Genomic DNA, 6,474 nt, shown 5'->3' on the forward strand with positions numbered 1-6,474 from the left:
GTGAAAATAGGCATGTGACCCGTTTCGACTCCACCCCCTCAAAGAATCAGAATCGAAAAGAACCGGGATCTGAATTGGAATAAGAATTGTTAAAATCCAAAGATGCCCAACCTTATTTATAGTAAGATGTAATATGTCTGAGGTGTGTCCCTGCTCCCGAAATTATGCTAGGAAGCATCAATATTACAGCAAAACTGACAGCTTCCCTTTGTCATTTGACTTCTCATTTTTAGTGATCTAGTAATAGTGACACAGGACTGTAAAGTAAACTGTAACCAAAGGTGTGTATTTGTAAAATGTAACATTAGATGAAATGGTCAAATGAACTCTCATTATGCAAAGTTCCTTTTGTCAAACTTCCCTTGTACTTTTTTCTTGTACTCAGACGGACGTTTCTACACAATTCTCTTCTGCCTTTTTTTTCATACGAGAAGAGACAGAACTACATTTACAAAGTTCAATCACTGCCCAGCACTGCCCCCCCCCCCCCCCCCCCCCCCCCCCCCCCCCCCCACCGGGGTCACCTGGTACTCACAGCCGAGCCAGTCACTGGCTGTCCAAATAGATTAAAGGACCACACCGGTGTCAAGTTACATTCCTGCCGACCATTTTCCAAAGCACGCTCCGGTGTTTCTCGCTTGATTTAATGGATTTATGCTCAGTCGACTTGCAGGAAAAGCTCAATCCTTACCTCATTTCTGCTTTTGTTTGTTGTCAAAGTTACATCACTGGTTGTCAAACTGGGCCATGCTTTATTTCACAGGTTCCTAGTTTCCCAATAACTTCCTAACAAGGAGTCTGGAAAACTCACGCTGATGCTTAGACAGCTTTGAAGGCTGGATGCTGGATCCCTAACCCTGATGTTGTCTTCGGGTCAAATTTGACCCGTTTTCAAAGTTTTTTTTTAATATCTGAAATAAAGGAATTCGAAACACGGGGGAAAAATGTTGGAAAAAACGGCAAAATATATGGCAAAAAAATCAAAAAATACCAAAAAAATGCTAAAACTTCATAAAAAAACTTTGTCAACAGCAACAAAAACGTTGAGATAAGGGGAAAATGTTTTTCATGGTCACAGGGAAGACAACACAAGGGTTAAAGAGAATATTCACACACACACAATCACTCGGGCAGCGCCCTTCCTCTGCATGTGCACCTTTTTTTTTTAATTGCCTGTGCACACGCTGAGGAAGGGCGCTGCTCGAAAGGTCCGATGTGTGGCAATAAACTCAAATTGGATTGCTCTCCTAGTAGCTTTATTTATAATATTTACAGGGGAAATGAAGACAATTAGTCCAACTGGAACACTTGTAATGTTTCCTCATTGGTAGCGTAACCTTTCTTTACCAAAGTCAACTCCAATATAAAAACTCATCTCCAGTTAAAACAATTTTAGGCAGTTCTAGCTAGAAAATTCCTCTGGAAATTAAAAACCAAACTATGTGACAATCACATCAGTTGCTGGTTCTTTCTTAAAACAATCTAATAAACGACATGTGGGTGTGTTTGCCCATATGGAGCTAATTTCTCAAAAAACATATTTAATTTGTGTTCATTATGAACTAAAATAACTACGGGACCTGGTAAATAAAGTGTTTTAACAGGTTGCACACACACATTGGGACACTAAACTAAGATGACAAATAAATGAAATACACGATGACGTCATGATGGATTTCCTTTCCCTAGCGACATCCTAGTTTTTATTTTAGAGTGAAATACAAGGAAGCCAATAACTGCCTGAAAGGTAGAGAAAACACTAAAAAAAAAAACAGCTGTGGGAAATGGACGGCATGAATGTAAAGTGCATGCAATCCATGTTAAATGGGCTCAAATTTGAACACACTGGTGTGGTCATTTAAACAAATCATATAAGTGCTCTTTCTGTCGCATTTCATTATTTATTATCTCAAAGGTTGTGAAAATTTCGTGTTTGTACTTATGCTAATTATGTATTTAGCTGCACTGTTCTTGTATTGTACAGAAGACTAATGTCCCTACTGAGAGCATTTGGTACAGTATGTCGGTGTGAGACACCCACATGTACATTCTCAAATTCACACACATCGTATGTGAACTTGTTTAAACTACCAAGCAAAAAAAAAAAAAAAAGATCAATTTCTACTTACAAATCAGTATCCTTACTAGTGTGCGGTATGAAGTTCAAAGCTCTGAACAACACACACTGGTTATTGATTTGGGGAGATGCCAAATTCATCTGCTGTTGAAAAGTCGATGGGGAGTCACGTGGCAGACGTGAGCGCTGCTGCCGGCTTCGCTGTCCACGCCATTGGAGAACTGGATGTGTTTGGGCTTCTTCTGTCCACCAGTGTCGGGGAGGGGGGGGGATCACTTTCAACACAGGAAGGTCAAACTAGATTTTGAAACTGCGATCGGCATTATTTCATAGCACTTGATTTAAGATAACAAAAATTGGTTAACAGGTAACTACCATTTATTTTTCAACCCTATTTTCCCATATTTTTGTGTCTAAGTGACTGATCGGAACAACAATCTTTGACATCGGTCCAGTATTAAGCGAGATCGTAGCGGAGAAACAAGCTACAACGTCAAGTTAATGGGACACTTTGTAGGTACAGGTCGTATTTACCTTCGCAAAAGTGTTTGTTTTGCGACTGACAGGTTCAGATTAATATTTATGTGTTGACAACATTATGGAAAGGATTTCTAAGGAGGTTGACCTTTCTGTTAAAGAGTAACATTATTATTTTTTTACACATAAAAACGTGCAAAATTTTGATCGCCATACCTGCCAAACTCCATGTAAATAAACAGTAATTTTAGCATCGTAAAATACATTTAATTCAAAGTCCACAGAAACACAATGCAACGATGAAAAGATGTTTTGGTTCGTCTTCCCACTTTTACAACCATCACAACTCTAGTTTGGGTTGAAATAAACACACAGTTAACCATTTTACATGTGAAAATATGTTGGCTCTGTACATGCTAAAAGTATTGTTTTTTTAAATGGAGTCTGGTGGGTTTAGCGCTAGCGAGTTCAGAGCGGTTTCAGGTTAAACAGAAAGGTCTTAAATTGGTTTTTAAAAAGGTCTCTCTCTGTAGGGATCCTTTCCATAATGTTCTCAGACACTTAATAATAATTAAGAATGATCATCTGAGCCTGTCAGAACTTTTAGTGGACAAAAGTGACTCTGCACATTTGCCCCATAGGGTTACATTGCAGCTCAAACTCTGGCTGCCGGTTACAGTGTTCTCGCTTAATACTGAACCAGCGTTAAAGATTGTTGTTCCCGTCAGTCACTTACACAACAAAACATGGGAACATTTGTAATTTTGGTAAAATGTCAAACAAAATAAGTGGAATATTTGAATTTCTAAACTTTAACCCTTGTGGATCAGTGAATAACGGCAGCTTGGCCATACTAGCGTTAACAGACTAGAATGAGCTAAAATTAAAAATTAAAACAAATCTTCTGTTTGAGTGAAATTAGTGAACTGATCCCACCGATGACATCTCTGTTTGCCAATGATAATCTCGTTAGAATGAGTACACTGAAGAACACTGCTCAGCTGAGTTTCGTAGACTTTAATTCCTCAATGTGAACGTGTTAATTTATTTATTTGGACTCTTGTTGTTAGGGGTCGGGGTCGGGTGCATAGATGTAAGATGTAGGTTGCCCTTTACTTAGAGTTAATTTGTTAATGGTTGTGTTTATTTTTATTTAACTGTTGCCAATTCCATGAAAAATAAGTCTTCATTTACAAGTCACACATGTACTTACTTAAGTTTTAATATTTCACCTTACAGGGGTGTGAGTATGTTTACAATTTTGTGTATTTATTACCATTTTGTTTTGTAAAGATAGGCCTATAATTAAGACCTGAGAATTAAGTTCAATAGAAAAGCTGATAAAGCTCTTTTTTTATCTACATAAGTTAAAAGTGTTGATGAGTTTGTAAGAAATAGCATCTGACAAGTGCAGCTACAAAGTCTTGCCTTAGAGGTTACAGAGGCCAAACTAGCCAGCAATGGAACAAAGGATTTGATTCAATGGAAAGTGCACTGCAGCTTTAAGGAACTGCGTTGCACGTTGCCACTTCTGGCCCCTTCTTATTTTAGACTTTATGTTTCACTATTCATAAAGCAGTCCAGTCCGAAGACACGCAGGTTAATCGGTGACTCTAAGTGGCCCCTTAGGTATGAGCATGATTGGTTGTCTGTTTCTGTGTGTGTCAGCCCTGTGATGGACGAAATGATGGATGGATGGATGGTTGGTTGGTTGTTTGGTTTTATTATGGATGGATGGATGGTTGGTTGGTTGTTTGGATGGATAGATGGATGCATGGATGCATGGATGGTTGATTGGTTGGTTGGATGGATAGATGGATGCATGGATGGATGGATGGTTGGTTGGATGGATAGATGGATGGTTGGTTGGTTGGATGGTTGGTTTGATTATGGATGGATGGATGGATGGTTGGTTGGTTGGTTGGTTGGATGGATGGATGGTTGGTTGGTTGGTTGATTATGGATGGATGGATGGTTGGTTGGTTGTTTGGATGGATAGATGGATGCATGGATGGATGGTGGTTGGATGGATGGATGGATGGATGGTTGGTGGTTGGTGGTTGGTTGTTGGTTGGTGGTTGGTTGGTTGTTAGTTTGATAATGGATGGTTGGTCGTTGGTTGGTTGGTTGGTTGGTTGAGGATGGAGGGATGGGATGGTGGTTGGTTTGTGATGGATGGAGGTGGTTGGTGGGATGGATGGATGGTTGGTTGGTTGGTTAGTTGGTGGTTGGTTGGTTGGTTGGTTGGTTGGGTGGTTGATGATGGATGGATGGATGGATGGTTGGATGGATAGATGGATGGATGCGTGGATAGATGGTTGGTTGGTTGGTTGGTTGGATGGATGGATGGTTGGTTGGTGGGGGTTGGATGGATGGATGGTGGTTGGTTGGTTGGTGGTGGTTGGATGAGGGTGGTGGTTGGTGGTTGGTTGGAGTGGATGGAGGGAATGGATGGATGGATGGTTGGATGGATAGATGGATGGATGCGTGGATAGATGGTTGGTTGGTTGGTTGGTAGGTTGGTTAGTTTGAAAATGGATGGATGTTGGTTGGATGGATGGTTGGGTGGTTTGGTTAGATGGTTGGATAGATGGATGGATGTTAGTTGGTTTGGTTGGATGGATGATGAATGGATGATGGATGGATGGATGCATGGATGCATGGATGGATGGATGGATGGTTGGATGGATAGATGGATGCATGGATGGATGGATGGATGATGGATGGATGATGGATGGATGGATATTCATAAAGCTCCTTTTTGTGACAAACAGTCAAATCAACAAGGTACACCCCCCCTCTTTAAACGTATGGATACCCAAACTGTTCAATATAAATAAATACATAATTAATCATATCAATAAATACAGACAGAATATGTAATATAACCATGAAACCCACATTTTAAAACATTGCGTCAAATAAAAACAGCTGGAAACAAAAGACGTATAATAAATTATTGTGAAAAGAAATAACATTTCATGATAAGTTTTAAAACATATGTGGATTATTTAACAATTTACTGGCTACATTATATAGTTGTGTTCATATATTAATATGATTAGTTACATAACATTGTGTTTATTTAATATTGACAACTCTGGGTCTCCATATGCTCTCCTAGGTATCCCAGAATAGAGGAGAAACTCCTTAAAATATACAAATGTACTTCATGTAATTACTCGATTAATTAAAAGAATCGAATCGCTTGAAAGTATGGGAGACGATTAGAACAAAACATTTAGAAATCTGAGGACTAGGGACTAATTTTAGGGAAAAAGTCAGCAGTTTGAGAAAAAGATAGGAACAAATCAGAAGTCTGACAATATTTAAATGATGACCTATTAAGTATTTAGTCCCTTATCTTTTCCATTGCATACATTTGTGTCAAGCAGTATCTTGACTAGTTAGCACGGAGCATCTGTAACACTGGTGCTAAAGAAATAGTGGTAACAGAGTTTAAAGGAACATACTTTTAAAGGTACATACCCTTTCCTAACTGTACATGTAATCCCATGTACTTTCTATTACTATTACTGCCGACGATGAAGCACACTCGGGATCTGAACTATGTTTGGATGTGGTTTCACTGGTTTCAGTACGGTACAAAAAAGAACTTGCGGAGATTTTAACATTTGCCCGAGTTAGATGATCCATTATAGACTTTATTATTGTGCGCTAATGCAGTGTAGAAGTTCTAAATCAATGTGTACTTACAACCAGAGCTGTAGTACTCGAGTCTGGTCTTGGACACGTTTTTCTATGGTCTCAGACTTGTCTCGGACTCGCTAGTATTTGGACTCGTACTTGTCTCGGTCTCGGCCACTGGTCTTGCCCAATATGGCTTTTGGACTGGACCGAGTCCAGGTGTCTTTATTATGTTGGTAATATTAATATTGGAGGGAAAGTGAAACCCAAAA

General features: G+C 39.3%; 1 long non-coding RNA gene across 1 annotated transcript in view; it reads left to right on the forward strand.

The window, feature by feature from the left end:
- The first annotated feature begins 6 nt into the window (after nt 1–6).
- Nucleotides 7–6,474, forward strand: part of LOC116669806 (uncharacterized) — an 11,342-nt gene continuing 4,874 nt past the window's right edge. The window contains exon 1 of the long non-coding RNA XR_004326858.1: nt 7–4,075. This is a non-coding gene — a long non-coding RNA (uncharacterized LOC116669806). The remainder of the gene's footprint in view (nt 4,076–6,474) is intronic.

The sequence above is a fragment of the Etheostoma spectabile genome, chromosome 20 (assembly GCF_008692095.1).
Source record: "Etheostoma spectabile isolate EspeVRDwgs_2016 chromosome 20, UIUC_Espe_1.0, whole genome shotgun sequence".
NCBI lineage: Eukaryota > Metazoa > Chordata > Actinopteri > Perciformes > Percidae > Etheostoma > Etheostoma spectabile.